At 47.9% G+C, this 19,505-nt stretch overlaps 1 protein-coding gene across 9 annotated transcripts in view; it reads right to left on the bottom strand.

Moving 5' to 3' along the window:
- TRAF3 (TNF receptor associated factor 3) overlaps positions 1-19,505 on the bottom strand; it is a 116,091-nt gene that overhangs the window by 71,035 nt on the left and 25,551 nt on the right. Inside the window, exon 2 of one of the 9 annotated variants that reach the window (XM_049706340.1) lies at positions 2,677-2,800. The exons of the other annotated variants lie outside the window; for them this stretch is intronic. The gene's annotated coding sequence lies outside the window, so the exon portion shown is untranslated. The remainder of the gene's footprint in view (positions 1-2,676; positions 2,801-19,505) is intronic. 9 annotated transcript variants of the gene reach the window in all.

The following is a 19,505-nucleotide window of genomic DNA, read 5'->3' as shown; positions in this document are numbered from 1 at the left end:
GGGGAACTGAGCACCTTGTTGTTTGCTAAGGCACTTGCTTTAGAGATCTGATTATTAGGCTCTTAGGTAAGGCACCTAGGTTACCTGATTCCTCATTAAAAAAACCAAAAAAAACCCACAGTGTTTCCCAAGATTTAAAAGCAGGAATGTTCTCCACCTGAAAGGTAACTTCTAAGGCTCCTGATGCAGCTCTCTTGAAAGGTAATTTAATCTCACATAAGTGGAGTGATGCCTTGGGTCCTGGGCTCTTCGTGCAGGGCCAAACCGTTCCAGATCTCCCCACATTCTACCACATGCCTCTAAGCAATGGGGTCCAGAAACTACTGGACCTACCCACTGGCTTTACTCCTTCTGTCCTCTTGGCTCACCACCTCCCCCCCTCCCCAAACCCGCGACAGCCCTATCACTTTTCAGGGGCTTCAGACGCTGCTGAGTTCCTGCTGTGTATGTACCGAGTCAGAGATCCAACGCTGAGGGAGGTGAGGGCTGCCCTGCTGAAGCTCTCCATGCCGGGGCAGCAGCCAGGGGCCGAGAACTGGCCGTCCCGACGGCCTCGAAGCCTGAGCAGGAGACGGGAGGCACGAGCCACGTCTGCGCCAGGACCACTGACCAGGCAGGTGGATCAGATGGATCCGTGTAGGCCAGAGGCAGGCAAACTTGTGTCCACCGTCTTGTAATTAGTTTTGCTGGAACACAGCCATGCTCATTGGTTTACGTATGTCCTACAACAGCAGAGACCCAGGACTGGCCCTCAAAGACTAAAATATTTACTATCTGGCCCACTACAGAAAAAGTGTGCTGACCCCTGGTCCAGGCTGTCAGCAGCCCTTTCCTCTTTGGGCCATGCCTCGGCTTCCTTCCGCCCAGGAGGTCAGCTTTTGCGTGTGCACGCACGAAAGGGAACAGCGCACACCCACGGGAGGGCAGGCAGGAGCGCGAGTGTGTGTGTGGTACGCGCAGTGGGGGAGGAGCGTGCAGGCACAGCACGCGTCTGAACCTGTCCCTGCCCAGCAAACACCCTGTGCTCCATTCTCCTCTGACAGGGACCCAGCCAGAGATGTCCTTCCCACTGTAGCACAGTCTCTGTCCCTCAAATGCTTTCCTTACTTCCCCGCCATGAAAACCCAGTTCAAGGCTCACCTCTTACCAAACACCCAGGGTGAACTCCCGTGCACATAACAGATGCTCCAAGCGCTGCAGCCAAACCCAATTCAACCTGCCAGGTTATCATCTTCCGCTTCCATTTGAGTTCATGTATCAGCAAACATGGGCCTGAGTGCCTACTGGGTCCTAGACACCCAGCACCACAGTTTAACATAATGCATAGGAATCCTAATCTTTCATTTGCCCTTGTCTGTTGAATAAATTATATTAAGAGTCTGATTATCATTGTGAGGTGATAAAAATTGTTCTGGATGAACAACTGGGAATATACTAAAAACTACTGAACTGTGCACTATAACAGGGTAGAGTTTATGTTATGCAAATTATCTCCAAAAAGCTGTTATTAAAATTTTTTTCTAAGGTTAATCATTTTTTCAAAAACAGTAATTTCTTAAGCTTTCTACACCCAGCATGTAATAAAATGTCATGTCTAATATCGATGAATGGAAACACTAAGGACTGCAGTAAGTAGGCTTCGTAATAAGTCACCCCAGCATGGAGTGGCCTAACCCCCAGTCGCCACGTTCACAGGCTCTGCAGGCTGGGGCTCTGCTGGACCGGGTACAGCACGCCCCAGCTGGGAAGCGAGAAAAGTGGAACACCAGAGTCACCTGCCCGGCCACTCACTCGCCCGTCCTGGGAGGCTGCTGACTGGGGCCTCAGAATGGCTCCTTGCGGGCCTTGCCATGTGCTCCCCCTGCCCGAGCTAGCTGGGCTTCACAGCATGGCTTTCCCCACAGCAAGTGTCCCCAAAAGAGAAGCCAGGCAAAACCTGAACCTTTTTTTTAAGACCTAGCTTGGAAGTCACACAGCATCACTTCTGCCCTACTACTGGGTGAAGCAGGTCACACACCTGGCCCCGGTTCCTAGAGAAGGAACAGAGACCCACCTCCCGGCCAAAGTCCCACTGTGCGACAGTCCACAGGATAGGAGGTGTCACTGAGGCCATTAAGGAAAATACAGGCTGTAATACAAGCCCAATCTTCTTGAAGACGGGCAAATTAAAAACCCGGGTGAAGCGGCATCTGGCATACCAAGTTATATTTCAAGCCCTGTGAGCTGAACCTCATTACTTGCAATAAGCTGTGACTTGTAAGCTGCACCTAACATTGCTATGTTGTTCTGTCTTAGTAAATACAGTATCGTGACCTTGATTCGATAGGTGATGATTCAGGTTCACCCCTGGTGACTGCTGGGCACTTAGCTTCGCTGGAAAATACCGTAGGCAGGCGGAAGTGCAGCTGTGAAGGAAGAATTCATCTCGACACCCAGGCTGCGTGCTCCGGTGCATCCGCCACTAATCTCTCGGCACAGCACGCGGCCTGCCCGCCTCCACCCCCATCCCCAAAGTCTCCAGCACAGTGAGCAGAAGCTGCTCAATGACTGACGGAAGAAAGAAGGAAGGGAAGGTAGGAATGTTTTAAATGACAAATTAGAGGGTGCTAGTCCAGTTATCATGATAGGCCTCTTTTCTGTAAAAGGAAAGTGAAGAACGGTGAACTGAGAGCAAACCTCTTCTGTCAGGAACGCGATCCTGAGGAGGACAGAGAGCCAGGTTTCTGATCCTAGATCTGGTTCTCACCGCTTTGGGACCTTAACCAAGTGGCATAGCTTCTCTGGGCCTCAGTTTCCTCATCTGTAAAATAAAGGGCGTGAATTAGATGACGATTCCTAACTGAGGCCTGTAGGTGAGTCACTGCGACACACCCACTGACGTGAGAGGTCAACTCTCCTTCAAGTTGAAAGTTCAAACTGTATGATCTGAATGTCTGTTAACAACAGAAATGAGCTCTCTGCAAGGGTGAACTGTCCTCCCGAACCAGTGCGGCTAAGCTCAGGTAAGAGAGCCTCAGCAGCCGTCCTCGTCCCCAGGGCTGCCCCAGGCCTCAGCCCCCGAGGCAGCAGGCTGTCTGGGCGCCTTTTGCAAAATATTAGCCAGCAGATACCTCAGTCCCACGCAATCAAGATATCAATACAGTTTACATGCACAGGGCAACTGGTTTTCAAACCAACTATGCTACACATATTTCTAACACCAGCAAACGATCCTTTGGTAATGAAGAGAACAGGCCTTCGTTTATTATGTTCACAAGTTTGGCACTTTGAATGTGGGTCTTTCTAACTTGGGCCTCCCCCTCCAAAGCCAACCATCCTGATATCCTGGAAGCAGAAATAGGCGGGGCCCCCTCTCTGGAAGTCAGGCTCTCCTGGCGCCCTGGGGTGTGCTGCTGGAAAGAAGCTCTTCAAGTGGAGAGAGCGCTGCCGGAACCTCACGAGCACACAGGGCTGCGACCATGCTTTGGGCATGTCGAGGACTGCCAGCCCCCAGGGGGCACGGACGTGCCAGTCCATTCTGTGCTGCCGCACACGGAGGGCTGGGATGCTGCACGCACACAGGCTAGTCCCCAACCTCAAGCAGAAAACCATCTCTCAGCCACAGTCTGTTGCCAGGAACCAAGAGACCAAGGCAGATGTCACCAGAGGAAGAACTGGGCCGAAGTGACAACTCTGGTAAATGAAGAGAAAGGATGTGCTGCTCAAGGGAAGCTGAATTTATTTACCCTGATCATGAATGTAGGCTCTCAGCTGGAACATCTCACTCAAAATGCCAGAAGGTTCAGAACCCATTCATAAGCTTTTCAGAACGCATGCAGTCGCCATGGTAACCATGACATTATATTTCTAGGCGTTGCACATATAAATTACCACCCGTAATGCATTTAATACAGTTTGGGGCCACCAACTCATAGCAAAATAAATCTGAGCTCTGACTCTCAGCCTGCCTCTTAGATAAACAAAGCAGAACAGCTGGAGGTAGCATCCAACGCACCCCGGGATAAGGACAGGGCTGCACACACTGAAGATGCTCATCTGAAGGCAGATAAGAGCTAAGGAAATCAGACTTCATCAGCCACCACCATATGCTTGAGATTTTATAAAACAAAATGTTCCACACCAGATTCATGAAACTGTCGTCGCTTAAGTTAAAGAAACAAACAGACTACATCCATAGCTGTATCTCTGGAATTCGACCATGTTTAGCAAGTCAGAGAAAAAGCAGATCTCTTTAAAGAACATCTTTAATTTATTTACAGGGCATTTGTCAACACAAATAGGTAGTTGTTCAAATGTCCAGACTGTCTTCAATAAGAAATCAAAGTTTTATTTCTCAGGTTCAGGAGAGATCTACTCAGTCATAATTCTTTACCTTCATCAGGGACATTGATAAACATTTAAAATACACATCATTCATGGTTTTTAAAGTCCCTTACCTTCTCATAATCCACCATGAACACAGAGAAGAAAACAAATACCGTGCACAGCCTGCAAAGGCATCGTCAGCCTCACATCCCCAGGCAGCCCACTGCATCGGGAACTTAACAGAGCTGCTGCAGGACATGCCTGTGCTGGCACCGTGTCCACAAAGTTGCCTCTGTCCTTATCACTAAACGGCTAAGTCCAGGGGAGCACCACCTTCATTACCCCCTCCTTCAGACTGCAGGCCACACGTAGCAGCTGTGAAGGGGAGCAAAAGACCTCCCCGCCAGTTGCTGCCATATTAATAGAGACTTTGGCAACCGCTGCATTGCAGTCTTTCTGCAAGCTACCAACCTCAGAAGCAAGAGCGCTGGAGAGAGACTCCAGCACAGAAAGCTGCCTTTTGAATTACAAAGATTTCGTAGAGATCTTTTTAAAAAATGCTGCAAAGACCTTGGGGGGAGCATTTCTAGATTTCCAACCTGTTTCCTAAAGGCTGACTAGTTTGTGGTTTTCACCGGAGGATTGCTTTGACAACGTACTGTGCCGTGTGAAAATGCGGAAATTAATGAAATGTGCGTGATGACACACCATCCTTAATGCTCAAGCAGTCCCGGTGAGAATCCTGCACATCTGCTGCCTACCACCAGCTTCAGAGCCCGACGGAGGAGCTCCGGGGAACCAACCAGGACTTTCACTCCAGAAGATGCGAGCGCAGCAAGCACTTCTAGTGCCTCAGTGGCAGCAATCACCTTGAACGCGCAGCTACCTTCACAGACAGCGCACTTGAAATATTAAACCACTGCCCGTACAACCAAACTCAGAAAAAGACACTTAAGATAGTGGCATGCTTACTAAGTGACCTTTCATCTTCGTTGCTTGATTCCGTTTATTTAGTGAGCATTAATTAACCACGTGCTATCTGTGAAAGGACATGAGTAAGGCCGAGCTCGCTGTCCTGATGGGGAGGGGCTCTCCAGTGGGGTGACACACGGAGGACAAGTCATTCCAGGCTTGAGGACTGGGATGCAGGGGAGGGCAGCGCAGCCGGGGAGACGGAACTGGAGCCGGTGTGGGGTTCCAGGGCAAGGTTCTACGAGGAAGAACATCTAACAGGAGCTAAAGGATGTGCCCCCCGCTGAGAAACGGGGAGACGAGGGGAGAACACCCTCAAAATGGGGCAGCGTTCCTCGGCACGTGCCAGTTGAGTCCCCAGCGAAAGCGCGCACAGGCTCCGTCCAGAAGTCCATCAGACCCTCACGGCCGCCCAGACAGACACCCGAGCACCTGGTCCCTGAAGCACACACTCGCCCTGGGCGCACGGCCACCAAGCGGACGCGGCAGATTCTGAACGGAACAGGGCGGCCCTGCACCAGGCCCCTCAGGACACAGCAGCGGTCCCCCCGTGGCTCTAGCCACCACCTCCCAGCGGGGTTACCGTGGAAGCTGCCGAGCCCGACGCTGACCAGGTAACGGACCGGGTGAGGGAACCAGCAAATCAAGGACCCTACTACTGGCCACTCCCCCATCGAGCGGCAGGACCCGGCCCAGCCCATGGCTTCCCCACAAACAGCCCGCCCTCCTCTCGAGGGAGAACCCTGCTCTGCCTTCCCTCTGTCCCCCACTCCCCTCACTCCTCAGGCTCCGGAATCTTCTCCTCCAGGAAGTCCTCACCGGCTCCCTTCCCACCCCCAGCAGCCAGGACCTTCCCGCTGGGCTCCCATCGCCCGAGTGGCGACCACACTGTAAGGAAGGGACACTGCGGATCTGCAGCGCCCAGCACGTCCCCGGCGTGGCCGGCGTCTGTGCAGGGGCCCCACGGGCCGGCCCCCTGCTCCACGCCGTGAGGCGCTCCCGCGTCCCCTCCTCCTGAGGCGCAGAGGATCTCAGCTACAGGCCAGGTGGGAGGCCCAGGAGTCACACCACCCCGCTGGGCTCCACAGGCCACAGCCTCACCACAGGCACCCCCTGGAGAGCAGGGCGCCTCCCTGGGGCTTCACTCGGGGGAGCAGGAGGGAGCACATTTATGGACCTGCTGCAGCCCTCCCACCCCATCTCTCCCCAGAGAGGCCCGATGTGAATAAATGAATATCGCAGACCAAACCAGAGGCACCCCACGCGGGCATTCCTGACTGGCACGAGGTGGATGATCAGAAGGGAAGGCAGGAAGAGACAGCGCGAGGACATTCCTCGTTGCTTTACAGAGACCCACTAGAGTGGTTTAACGGACGCAGAGGAACTTCCATGAAACGCCTCCCGGCACATTTAGGCGCTGGCCAGGCACTCCCCCCAGATGCCGCCTTTCAAATCGCGGCTCAAGGCGGCTCTCTGGCCGCTGTCAAACCACTCCTCAGCTCCTCGGAAACCTGAGCCTGGGTCGCCAGAACGCGGGGCTCCGGCCCGAGCGGGCTCTCCCAGGAGGGTCTGGGGGAGCTGGCAGGGGTCTGACCTCAAGACTCTGCGCTTCCCGGACAAGCAATCCTCGAGGTGCGGGAGGGGCGACAGCGGCCCGGGGCTGAGACCCCAGGCCCAGCGCTGAGAGCTGCGTGGGGGTGGGGTTTCGAGGGTCAGCGGCGGCGGGCTGGCGGGGGGGGGGGGGGGGCGGCCGCTACGAGGCCACACAGCACCCGCCTCCCAGGTCCGCCATCTGAAAGCCAAGGGCAGCGAGCCAGGCCCAGCAGCGCACAGAGCCAGGCCCCGCCCGCCGGCCCGGCAGCGGCTTCCTACCGTCTCCACTGCACGCTGAGGCGGCCGGACTCAAAGACGAGAAGGAATTTTTCAGGTGCACCGCCGGGGCGCTCAAGCAGGGCCGCCTGGCTGTGGGCTCTGGACTTTGCACAGCCCTCCTGGCGGGGCAGGGCCCGCTCTCGCACACCCTGCTCCCTCTGACGCCGTCTCCCAACCGGCCGCTCTCTTTCCGAACCTGCAATCTCTTGTCTGTAGGAAAGGAGTAACACTTATCCTACAAACCTCACAGAGCTGAACTGATTAACTGCTTTTTTTTTTTTTTTTTGCGGTACAGGGCCTCTCACTGTTGTGGCCGCTCCCGCTGCGGAGCGCAACCTCCGGGGCCATGGCTCACGGGCCCAGCCGCTCAGCGGCATGTGGGATCTTCCCGGACCAGGGCACGAACCCGTGTCCCCTGCATCGGCAGGCGGACTCTCAACCACTGCGCCACCAGGGAAGCTCTGATTAACTGCTTTAACGCATGCGTAAGGTTCCTGAAAGCATAAGCTTCTCAAAATGTAAGGCACAACTGTCACAAAATAAAGCCAGTATCCACAAAGCACTCAATAATTATTTTTCCAAGCTTAACTCAGTTTAAATACATGATGAGAGACCTGAAGGGCTCTCCCCATTAATTGGAATGACCACAGCACAACCTGCTCCTTTATTAAAGAGCAGTAATGAAATTCATAACTAACTCAGGCAATTAGCTAATATTGCTAATGTACGTTTACATGAATTTGATACAAATTATGGAAACATCCCTATAGGTCTCATTTGGATACTTAACAAAATGCTCAAGAGTATCACTACCATCTTACGGTGTTTACTACTTCAAAAATAGACAACCCAGTTACCAAAATTACCGTAAAAAAAGCCAAAGGAGTGAGTGTATACTGCCTGAAGGGAAAATACACAGACAGACAGATCACTCCGTCACTCCCTGTGCTGCTGGGGCCGAAGAACAAAGGGTGTCCCCAAGAAGAAGCAGGGAGAAGAATACAAGAAAAATATCAATATAAAATACAGACAAGAGTTAGCTGGCCTGGATGCAGAACAGGCTTAATTAGCTGCAAGAAAATCTAATGGGACACTTATTTGATGAGACCCTGTGATGGGATCTGATCTTAGGAAAGAAGGATATTGCATATTCTGGCTGCTTCTCCAGGCAACAGGGCCCAGGGGCTTCAAACATGGAACAGGAGCGACCAGGTCACCAATAAAGGCCCAGTTACAAGAAGTAAATCCTCTCTACAAATTTAAATGGGAACCTGAACAGTAAGTCAAAGCTGGTGCAAACCCCTCTAGGTCTACACCCAAGAGAAACGAAAACATCTGTCCCACAAAACACCTGTACATGAATGTTCCGAGCTGGACTATTCATAACAGCCCCAAAGGGGAAACAACACAACTGTCTATCAATGGACTTAACGAATACATAAGATGTGGTGCATCCACACAAAGGAATACTCTTCAGCCACAACAGGGAACAGCCTGCTGACACGTGCTACAACACGGATGAAGCCTGAGAGCATGATGCTAGGTGAGAGAGCCAGACACAAAGGACCACATACCGCATGCTCCAATTCACAGGAAATGTCCCAAATAGGCAATGGTTGCACAGTACTCTGTGAATATACTAAACGTCACTGAACTGGACGCTTAGAAGAGGTGAACTCTATGGTATGCGACTACCTCAATAAAGGTATCTTTTAAAAAGAAGACACAGTCAAGCAAAAGGCCAAACATCTGATAGTTAATTAACATCACTTAATGAGATGCAGCTCACCATCTCAATTAAAGAAATAAAAAAGGGAACACGTTATAACAAGTCTTCATTTTGCCCCCCCAAAATGCATTATTTGGGGGTGCCCCTTCCAAATAATTGTAAATAAGCTTCTCATTGTTCAAAACAACTCATAACCATTTCTGGTAACTCTTTCTCTCCCCCAAATCTCACAGTTCACCCATTCTGTACCAAAAAAATTGATTTTAGATTTAATGTAAAATATAAATTACACCTATATACAAACATAGCACTTTTAAACACAAGGGTAGATGACCACTAGGGAAACTACCAACCCCACCACCATCGTCGAGAAGGACTCATTAGTTCTTTCTACTATGAAATAAATATGAGCACTTGGGTTTTTAAGACCCAGAAATATTTACAAGACTTGAAGTCAATACAGTCAAAGAAAACACACACAGTGGTAGTGACTGAACATAAAACTCATAAAAACAAAAACAAGCCTATGTACGAAATAACAGATTTATAGAAAGACTACATCCTCTACACCCAGCAAAAGAGCTCCCAACTCACTCCCGTTGCTGTGTGTCCATCTCAAAGTTTTCAACAACCCAACCAACAGAAGGCAACATAGCCACCTAAGCACAGTTCTGTAATTGGCTAAAACCGTCATTACAATAACGTGTGTTTCTATTTTCCGCAGGAAGAGAATCATGTCTACTCACAGTTCACAATGAGTCAATCAGTGTGTAAAATATTTTACATAATGGGAAAATTTATTGTGACCCAAAAGTTCAGTGTGTTCTCATTAAGTTACCAGAAATTACAGATGTGAAGATACTTCTGTTAGCTTAACCAAAATCAAGAAAAGAAACTTCTTTAGATATGCACACATTTTCGGTTTTGTAGATCTAATTCTTTTTATGCTACTGTATTTCAAACTACTCAGGTTGGTAAATCCGTAGTTTAAATACTGAATAAAGAAAATGTGCATGTTGACAACATAGGTAATTTTAAACTGGTTTTGACACTGCGTCTCTTGCTACCTAAAGAGCTAAGCAATGTCAAAACCTGGCAGAGATGGCTTCGGTTTTTGCAAACACCCCTATGGTGAAATGGTTTTTCCAGAATTATGATACCATCTAATGTGTTAATTAATGGAGCCTTCCCATTGTGCCTCACTGTGAATAAAAACGTCTGTGGAAAATCTTACATGCAGTGTTGCATCCACTTAACATTTTCTCATATGTTACATTCAGTGGGTTTTTTTTGTTTTGTTTTGTTTTTTTAACAACCCCAGGAGGAAAAAACACTTAAGTAATTAAAACACACACAACTTTTCTATTATGACCTTTTAAAAACCCTTAGTCTCCTATGATACCCTAAAGGCTACACTGGGAAACTGATATGTTTATATATGAAATACAGATGCAAACATTTTAAACTACATAATCTATTGATACACACACTCTAAGAAATCAAACATTTCCAATTCTATAAACGTAACACATCTGTAGCAAAGATAATACCACAGGATACTTTTTATGTTATACATTGGTCCCCCCAAAAGGGTAACTATAAAACACGAGGAGTCTCTTTTTTTTTTCGGTATGCGGGCCTCTCACTGTTGTGGCCTCTCCCGTTGCGGAGCACAGGCTCCGGACACACAGGCTCAGCGGGCATGGCTCAACGGGCCCAGCCGCTCCGCGGCATGTGGGATCTTCCCAGACCGGGGCACGAACCCGCGTCCCCTGCATCGGCAGGTGGACTCTCAACCACTGCGCCACCAGGGAAGCCCGAGGAGTCTCTTTTAAACCCTGTTAAATAAATTATTTGCAAATATTAACCACAAAACTCTGGGTGATGCCATCATTAATCACTCATAAAACCCCAGAATGTGTCTTGAAGGAAATTTTTACAATACAAACGCTATTCTTAACTATCTTAAAATATATCGCAAAAGACCATTCTCACAAGTCTTTTTGAAAACTATAATATCTCATAACATCTGAAAGACTGAAAGTGTGTTTCTGATTCAGTGTCATGGCTCATTAAATCTGAAGTCCAGTACCTTGGACAAAACTAATTCTAAATCTTTTGGAAGAATCATCTTTAATGTATATGTTCAGATAAGAGTTAATACAATCTACGTAATTTATCAAAGACCACATAAAAACTTCAGATACAAAGTGACACCTGCTTCAGGTACAAACGATTTCACCCTGTATCCTTTTCAAATGCCTGAAATCCACATGTCTAGACATATTTCAGTACTGGCTCTTTGGTTTCTAATTTAAAAAGGCAAGCTTTCCTGCAGCCTGGCAATTAAACAGTTTTTCAAAATGCAAAAGCACCATCTCAGAAAGCAGGTAAAGCTTTTTAAATTAAAGATTTCTATTTACGTCAAAAGCTCACCCTAAAAACATCAAAATAAAACTATACTCACATTTTAAAAGTCAGAAAACATATATTAAATCCACCCAATGTTGAAAACTTTTGGCTCAAGAGGGCAGAGTGTGAGCGTGCAGACAGGCCACCCCAGAGCTGAGGGCCTCAAAGTTCTCCACCCAGCCGTGAGGCTTGATTCGCAACCGTGGAGGGGAAAGAGGTACACAGGGTCTGGAACGGAAGACCACGTGCCGTGCAGCACCTCGTCCGAGCCTCCCTCTTCCGCCCTGAACCTGTGGCCAGGCGGCCAGGCTCGAGGGAAGGGACCCAGGATGACGCAGGACAGCCACCACCTACACGCCCCGCACCGCGGCATGGTGCCCCGCAGCCAGCGCCTCGGGGGAGCACACTTCTCGAAAGCAAGGGCGGGGGATGACAGCAAAGCCAGTGACCGCCAACGCTGCCCTCCCCATGTGTGCTCCGCACAGCACCCCAAGGGAGCACAGGCACTGTGTTTTCCTCTTTCCCAGCCCACTTGGCACAAATGCCTGAAAAACAGACATGCACCCAAACAGGTCCACGGTCCCTTATCTGTGATTCCGAAATCCCAAAAGCTCTGAAAACATGTTCATAACACGCCCTGGCGCGGTGTGGGGCTCCCACAGCCTCTGTCCCACTGGCCGCGAATGGTCACACACCTGCTGCAAAGATCTTAGTGTCTGATTACACGGTGCTGCCTAGGATGTTCCACGATATGTGTGTGGTCTATTCACACATTCCATTCTAAAATCTCCAAAATTCCAAACTCCAAAACACCCCAGCCCCCAAGAGTAGCAAAGGATTGTTAAATGACAACAGGACAAGCCCTGGCGGAAACAGGGACACATGAGCCCCCTCGAATGGCCAGGAGACAACAGCAATCTGGATTAAAAGTCTAGATTTACATACACGTTTGTTTGTTTTGCAAACTTTCTGGGCACGAGTGTGCCAGGCCCCTCAGCAGAGGCTGGATATATATAGCAGGCTGAAAACAGGCTGCAGTCCCTGCCTTCATGGAACTCGGGGAGTACTGAGCAAATGCTCCCCGTCGCACGTGGCAAACACTGCCGCGGTCAGAAGGTGCCCATGCAGACCCTCCAGCGGAGCCATGCGGAGGGCGGTCAGGGAAGGCCTCTCCTCCAGTGCCCGCAGGAAGCCAGCCTCGGGAATGGGAGCGCTGCTCTGGAATTCAAGACAGGGCGAGGGAAGGAGCAGGCTCCACACGGCTGTCCAGGCGGTCGTGGGAGAACTGGGAAGCAAGGGGCATGTGACCTAGTCATGCAAATAACCTCCAGGTACAAACCAAGCTGGCTCTAAGCCTCGGCCATCTCATCTGTCAACAGAGAGGGACCAGAACGCTGATGTTCCACACGCTCCCAGCCCCATGAAGCGAATCCGACTGTTCGCAGCACCTTCTACTAAGGAGGCTGAAGGACCTAAATGGGGAAGGGGGACTTAGTTATACTAAAACTGTATAGAAAGGAAAGAAAGCAGGCAATGCGATAACTAGGAAAGAAGATGAAGAACTTTTCATCAGCGCTGATTAAGTCCCGTAAAAGGCTGGCTAACAGCACTACACTCCCGCAAACCACTCTGCCAGAGTGAAAAGATGCACAGCACAGCTGTTCATCACTTTGTGAAAACAGGAAAAGGTTCACTCAAATGTCCTTGGAACGTGTGGCACTTCAGGGGCCCTGCCTTCCTCCACACCCTTACCTGGGAAAGGGGTGGAATCGAGGGCCGCATTCCACCTACAGACACCCCGTGGCTTCCCGCGTGGCCTTCCCCGCCCAGAATGCAGCGCTTGCCGAGCAACTATTAAGATGCACCAACAGAGGGATATTTGGAGCACAGCAAAAGCTCTACTAAAGATAACAAAATGTGTAAGTGAATCCCAAACTCTTTAAGGTTAAATACTCACTTGGGTGAGATTTAACAGCGTAACAATAGAATACAATAATGAATACAAAATACACCCAAAGGCACGGGAGAGAGAACCCCGAGGGTAAGCATTCTGAGGCAACTTAACTTCTGTGAAGTCTCAGGTTTCACATTAAAAATTCATACAAATTTTACATTTAACCCCACAACATCCTACAACACCCCTTCCCTCCTTGTCACTCTTAGCTTTTGGAAACAGAGGCAATCTTTTCTCATCCTCCCATGTCCAAGTGAAAGGCCTGCCGGTCTCCTTTGCCTTCTCTCCTGATCCTGTGGGCAAGGCCTCACCCTCCACCCTGGCCCTGGACCAAAGCCCCTGCCACCTCAGCCTCTCTCCAGGGCCACTCCCACCAGTGCCCGAGGAAGAGGCAGTCTATCCCAGCTCCCCACCCCTATCTTTCTGTTCACCTAGAGCAAACTCTTTCTAGGAGTTGTCAACACACACATCCCATCCTCCCTTAACTCGTACCCGCCACGCTACAGCAGCTTCCCAACACCACGCTTGCCGAAGTCCTCAAAGACCTCCAGGTTCCCAAATCCAATGGTCAACTCTCACTCGACCTGCTTGATGTCCAAGTAGCTTTGCCTGACTCCAAAAATGTCTCTCCAGCCCCACCTCCCCCGTGATTTCCAGGCGGGTACATCTCATTAACAACTCAACATCTCCACGTGAGTACCCGAAAAGCACTTCTGAACTCCTGGTGCCCCCTGCCCTCTGATCCACCTCTAGCAATCCCTGGCTCCATAAATGGCACCATACAATTGCTTAGGTCATAAAAGCCTCCCCTTCCTCACATGCCCCACACCCAGTCATCAGCAAAGACTGTCAGCTCCATCTTCAAAACATATCCCCAATCCAACCACACTTCTCACCAAGCTCCAGCCACAGTGGCCTCCTTGCTGTTTCTAAAACACACATACTCCCACTTCAAGGTGTCTGAACTTCCCGACCGCTCTACCTAAAAACCTTCTTCTCACAGATCTTTGCATGGCTCCCTTCCTTCCTTCTGTTTCAGCCCCTGCGTCAATGTTGCCTGCTCAGAAAGGCCTTCCCTGACCACGCTGCTACACGCCAGCCCATAAGCCTGCTTCTGTGTCCTCCTCACATCGCTCTTTGGCATCCACTGATACAGTTCACGGTTTGTTGACGATCCCTCTCCCCCATTAGAATATAAACTTCGAGAGGGCTAGAATCTGGACTCATTCATCACTGTTTCCCCAACTCTTGGGTCAGAACCCAACTTAAAGCAGGGGGCTCAATCAATATCTGTTGAATCTGTTTGCAGCCTTACTGTGAAAGATTTTTCCGTTAATATGAAACATTCACTCACTTACTCAGCGCCGTAACACAAGGGTTTGCATATACCCTTGACTCAGAAGGACAGCAAACACATTCTCAAGTCCTCCTTATGAACCCTGTCCTGGCAGCATCACAGGCGGGCAGGAAGACCCGGCTACGAGGTTACCCCTCACGACGCTGTAAATGGAGAAAACTGGAAACAACCCAAGTGTCCAACAACAGAGAACTGAATCAAGAAACTCTGACACAATCATACAACCACCAAATAATCAACCAAATTGGATGCCATTCTACTAAAAAGTACTTCCAACATAAATATGAGAATCAAATAATTTTAAATCTAGTAGCCAACTTAAAAAGGTAAAAAGAAACAGGTAAACTTATGTAATGTGTATTATTTAATCCAATATAAAATTTTATAACTTCAATATGTAATCAATATAAAAAATTATTAATGAGATATTTTGTGTTCTTTTTTTCCACACTAACTCTTGGAAATCTGTTGTCAGTTTATACCTACAGCACACCTCAATCTGGACTGGCCACATTTCATGTGCTCACTAGCCACACGTGACTCAGGGCTACCGTGTTATAGTACAATCATAGACTAAGAAAAAAGAAAATGTTCATGACATAATAAGTGAAACAAAGAAAGTTATACGTTGCAGAAATTGATCCTAAAATGCATAAGGGAATGCAAGGGACTCAGAACAGACAAAACAATCTTGAAAAAGAGCAAATGTGGAGGATTCATAATACCCAATTTTAACAGACATATAGATCAAGAGCATAGAATTTAGAGTCCAGAAATAAGCCCTTACATTTGTGGTCAATTCATCCTTTAAATCCTTTTAAAAATTATTTATTTATTTATTTTTAATCTTTATTTTTTCGGGGCGCTGCGCTGCGTTGCATGTGGGATCCTAGTTCCCTGACCAGGGATCGAACCTGTGCCCCCTGAAGTGGAAGCACCGAGTTTTAACCAATGGACTGCCAGGGAAGTCCCCTGTGGTCAATCAATTTTTGACAAGGGTACTGAGACTGTTCGATGGGGGAAAGAATAGTCTTTTCAACTAATAGGCAATTGGATATCCACATGCAAAAGAATGAAACTAGACCCCTACCTCACACCATACACAAAAACTAACTCAAAATGGATTCTAGGCTAAAGGTAAGAGCTAAAACTATATAACTCTTAGAAGAAAACAGGAATAAATCTTCCTCATCTTGGATTAGGCAATGGTTTCTTAGATATAACACCAAAGGCACAAGCAACCAAAGAAAAAATAGATAAACTGGATGTCATCAAAATTAAAGGACACCATCAAGAAAGTGAGAAGACACCTCACAGCATGGAGAAAATAGTTATAAGTCATATATCTGATAAAAGAATTGTACCCAGAATATGTAAAGAACTCTTACACTCAATAACAAAAAGACAACCCAACTTTAAAAATGGGCAAAGAATAAACATTTTTCCAAGGTAGATATCTAAATGGTCAATAAGCACACAAAAGGATGTTTAACATAATTAGTCATCAGGGAAATGCAAACCAAAAACCACAATGAGATACCATTTCACACCCACTAGGATGTCTAAAATAAAAAAGATGAACAATAACAGTGTTTAGTGAAGATGTGGAGAAACTAGAACTTTCATACACTGCTGATGGTAATGGAAAATGTCCCAGCTGCTTTGAAAAACCGTCTTGCAGTCTTTCAAAATGTTAAACATAGAGTTACCACATGATCCAGCTTTGTTTACAACAGATACAAAAACTTAGGGTCTCACAAAAACTTGACAGGATTGTTCACAGCAGCGTTATTTATAATATCCAAAAAGGGGAAACAACCCAATGTCCATCAACTGATGAATGTATAAACAAAATGTGGTCTATCCATACAATGGAATACTATTTGCCTATAAACATGAACTACTGTTATGTGCTGCAACATGGATGAACCTTGAAAACATGCTCCACGAACGAAATCAGACGCAAAGAACACATATTGTATGATCTCGTTTGGATGAAATTTCCAGAAATGGCAAATCAGTAGAGGCAGAAAATAGATTAATGACTGCCTAGGGTTGGGGGGGGAGAATGAGAAGTGACAGCAAACGGGTACAAGGTTTCTTTTGGGGATGATGAAAGTGTTCTAAAATTAGAAAGTGGTGATCATTGCAAATTACTGAATATACTAAAAATGACAGAATTGTACACTTTAAAATGGTGAATGTTATACGTGAATTACATCTCAATAAAGTTATTATTATTATTATTTTGTGGTACGCGGGCCTCTCACTGTTGTGGCCTCTCCCGTTGCGGAGCACAGGCTCAGCGGCCATGGCTCACGGGCCCAGCCGCTCCGCGGCATGTGGGATCTTCCCGGACCGGGGCACGAACCCGTGTCCCCTGCAACGGCAGGCGGACTCTCAACCACTGCGCCACCAGGGAAGCCCTAAAGTTATTATTTTTAAAAGCATATTATAAAATGGTGTTATATAGAATAATTCTATCTTTATAAAAAGAAAATATATGTATGCCACAAAGACGGCTTAGAAAAGCATACACGGTAGTGATCTGAGCGGGCAGAATGAGATTTACATTGTTCATCTTTTGGTTTTAATACATGATTTTCCTAGAACTGAATGGGCATTGCTTTTTGAATAAAAAGGGGTGTTTTTTAATTTTAAAAGAGTGTTTTTAAAAGCTAAAAATTATTTAACTATATTCCTATTTCTGTAAAAATGCGTTAACATTATGCCCCCAAAGGAGGTATGAATGATATATACCAAAATATTAACAGTGGTGAGGCAATGGAAAATATCTACATTTTCTAAATATTCTACCATGACTACAATGGCTTTTTTCTTAAAACAAAGACACACACGCACACGCACACCTCTTTCAGGATGCCAAAATTCCAGTATGGGGGCAGTGTGGCTCTCGGGAAGCTCAGCAAGAGAGAGAGGGTGTAAGCGGATGGTGGTCGCGTGGACGAACCCCTTCTGAAGCGAAGTCCACAGGGACCCGTGTATTTGTTGCTAACTCCAAGGGGGCCAATTTCCCAGGCAAGGTGTCCTGGGGAAGGGCAGACTGAGTCACACAGCCCCACTAAGGGTGGTGGCTGCACCCCAAGACCACGGTAAATCTCAGGGGCATAGTGTGGAGGGAGGCTCTGGGTAGACAAGCCCAGGTGGGGGTGGAGCCTTGACCTCCCAGGACTGGTCAGGACTCCTCAGGGATAACCCTGGTGCAAACAAGACCCTTCTGAAGGGCTTGGTTTGGAAAAGCAACTGCCATCTGGCTAGAGCAGCATGTTCTTTACAATGTTAGCCCACCTGAGCAACTCTGGACAAAGCCAAGAATCCAATCAAGAGGTCAGAAGGAAAGCCTTCATCAACTTCTCACTGTGAGACCAGGGTTCCGACTTCCGCAAAAAACAGTCCACAGGCCAACGGTTCCCTGTTGGTGAGGGCTCAGAATCGATCAAGAGCACCCCTCCTTTGCTCAGAAGAGAACCAACAGAGAGCAAGCATGAAGGACGCACCAGGGAGAACCACAGAAACACAGCAATTCTAATAAGAACCTGCTGTATAAAAAAAAAGAAAAAAAGAAACACGGCAATTCAGCATCCCCCTTAACTGTCAGGCCACACTGCACTCTACTGCAGGTAACAAAGTACGAGGTACAGGACGTGATTCTCACAAAATTATCTACGTGCACACGTACTGAAAAGGGAGTCAAAGACTGTACTCCTGTATGTTTACAGTGGGGGATAATGAGAAAATTTATTTTCTTTATTTTTATCTTCACGCATTTTCTCTGGGTACACACACTTATAAAGTTAGGATACCTCTACCCAGCTTTCCCCTGGGAGACCCCCTTCTGGAAACAGATAACTGTAACGGTTCTGCCTTCAGAGAAGGTCCATCATTGGGAATCCAGACGTCCACCCTCATCAGGGCACCTTTTTCTACTTTTTACCTCTCAGAGAATACAACCACACCTGGGCAGGCTGACAGAGCACAGAAAATTGAAGTCCTCCATGCAGAAGTTTAACAGTGGAAATACACATCAACTTCAGCAAGAGTTTTTCCACCTTTCTAGAGATTCTTTCAAGTTCCTCAATTTACGTGATCACTGAGACTTCACCAAGGTCTGCTGCTGATCAGGAAACGTCAACAAGTATGAAAAGCACATCAACCAATCTTCAGCCTTAAACCAGGAATTCTGGACCCAAGTGCACATCAACTGCCACAGAGTCAGTGGCCTATTAAGCGATACAATCACCTCTGAAGAACTATTTTGCAGTTTAGGAGAGCATGACTCAGGAAGAAAAAGGACTATTATTTCAAGTTCGCACAATTAACTCTAATTACAACACTGACGTTCTCTGACTCAAAAGCTTCTGAGGGCTCACGACACACTTCAGAACTGAGTTCAGGCTTGTTGCTATTTAAGATAAGCCATGCCCTTTGCCCCCGCCCCTCCCTGCCCAGGTCCCAAGACATTCTTCGCCCACCCTAAGCTCCAACCACAGCCCACAGCACCGTGTGTGATTTACGGTCCCTGTGCTCCCCACCCCGTCTTTTCTCTCACCTTTGGCCCTCTTGCAGCACAACATCCCTGCTGCCCTGAAACTCAAGGTATTATTTATCCTGTAAAACGCCTGCTCAAATTTTAGTCTTTATAAAGCATTTCCTGACCCTTAAACCAAGAGTCAGCAAACTCTTTTCTGTAAAGGGCCAGAAAATAAATATTTTAGGGCTTTCCCTGGTGGCGCAGTGGTTAAGAATCCGCCTGCCAATGCAGGGGACACAGGTTCGAGCCCTGGTCCGGGAAGATCCCACATGCCACAGAGCAACTAAGCCCGTGTGCCACAGCTACTGAGCCTGCACTCTAGAGCCCGTGAGCCACAACTACTGAGCCCACG

This window comes from Orcinus orca, chromosome 2, assembly GCF_937001465.1.
Source record: "Orcinus orca chromosome 2, mOrcOrc1.1, whole genome shotgun sequence".
NCBI classification, from domain to species: Eukaryota; Metazoa; Chordata; class Mammalia; order Artiodactyla; family Delphinidae; genus Orcinus; species Orcinus orca.
This window is presented reverse-complemented; position numbering and strand designations above follow the sequence as displayed.